The following is a 1,742-nucleotide window of genomic DNA, read 5'->3' on the forward strand; positions in this document are numbered from 1 at the left end:
CTGAAATGTAAGCAGTTCAGTAACAGGAACGTTACAGTACAGTACAATGACCGCTACCTCCAAATATCACGTAATTCCTACTATTTCCAAGATCAAGCACTTCAGAAGTTATCAAAGTACCTTGAATCCAGTTGGGCACCAATCCACAAACTGAACGGTACGTTTAGTCTTGATAGTAGCGATAGCTGCGTTAACATCTTTAGGGACAACATCACCTCTGTATAACATACAGCAGGCCATGTATTTACCATGACTCGGGTCACATTTTACCATCTGGTTGGCTGGTTCAAAGCAAGCATTGGTAATTTCAGCCACGGATAACTGCTCATGGTAGGCTTTTTCAGCAGAGATGATAGGGGCATATGCCACCGAGGGGAAATGGATTCGCGGGAACGGAACAAGGTTAGTTTGAAATTCTGTCAGATCTACATTAAGGGCTCCATCAAAACGTAGTGAAGCTGTGGTGGATGAAACAATTTGCCCAATTAGTCGATTTAAATTGGTATAAGTGGGACGTTCTATGTCCAGGTTGCGACGACATATATCAAAAGTGGCTTCATTATCTACCATGAATGCGCAGTCTGAATGCTCCAGTGTTGTATGTGTAGTTAAAACTGAATTGTAAGGTTCCACTACAGCAGAAGAAACCTGTGGTGCTGGATAAATTGCAAATTGTAGTTTAGATTTTTTGCCATAGTCAACAGAGAGCCTTTCCATGAGCAGAGATGTAAACCCTGAACCAGTGCCTCCTCCCAAACTGTGAAAGATAAGGAAACCTTGCAGCCCAGTGCACACCTCAGCCTATAATAGGATGGAAAAAAGCAAGAGAGAAAAAACATATATTTATTATTACCTTTTCCAAAATCATCAACATTAAAATAAACACTCAAAAGCAATTATTTCCTAATCATTTGTTTTAAAAGGTAACTTTTTTCTTGTATATCTTTTACTTAAAACCACCACAGCACACCTTGTTCTGAATATGAGTATTTTCTCATTTGAATGTAGCATTTTCCTTTATGCATTTTTTATCCCACTAAAAGCACGTTCCCACTAGGACCACGTTCCTGGTTTTTTGTTTTTAATAATCTATGCATAAAATTCTTAAAAACAAACAACTCCCTCCCCCCCCAGAAAAAAAAAACAACACAAGTGTCATAACAAATTGTAACTATAGGTAGCTCTAGAGCTGTATTTTAAATAAAATTTGTATTTTAAATATTGATCTGCAGCATGAATTCTTACCACTTTGCGCGTGCGGTCTAACACTAGATCAACAATCTGTTTTCCAACGGTGTAATGGCCTCTGGCATAATTACTAGCTGCATCTTCTTTCCCAGTAATGAGCTGCTCAGGGTGGAACAACTGCCTATATGTGCCTGTACGTACTTCATCTACAAATGAAAAAATACATATTCCAACATAAAATTTATCTGCTGAGTTCTGCATGTGGTGCCTAGGGATGACATACTACGTAAAAGGAAATGTCAAAAACCTACAGACAGCTTCCATGAACAAACGCAGCAAGAAGTTGGCACAACTTCAGTGTCTTTCTTTAGGGGAAAACATCGGATGCTCACAAAGCAGTATTTGCATCCTGGAACATGGAGGCAACTCAAGAGAACTACACTGCAGGCACAGGCATTCTGGATAGCAATTAAATGAAGCTGTGGATGTAGTGCAGTGACTTGGAAAGATTATCCAAAATCTGCAAAGAAGTTTAATGTTTTCCAAACATTACC

At 39.0% G+C, this 1,742-nt stretch overlaps 1 pseudogene; it reads right to left on the minus strand.

Moving 5' to 3' along the window:
- Positions 1-186: 186 nt before the first annotated feature.
- On the minus strand, positions 187-1,554 carry LOC122193898 (annotated as a pseudogene).
- Positions 1,555-1,742: the final 188 nt, after the last annotated feature.

This window comes from Lagopus leucura, unplaced genomic scaffold, assembly GCF_019238085.1.
Source record: "Lagopus leucura isolate 7727_CA_CO unplaced genomic scaffold, USGS_WTPT01 35227-0_obj-0_obj, whole genome shotgun sequence".
NCBI lineage: Eukaryota > Metazoa > Chordata > Aves > Galliformes > Phasianidae > Lagopus > Lagopus leucura.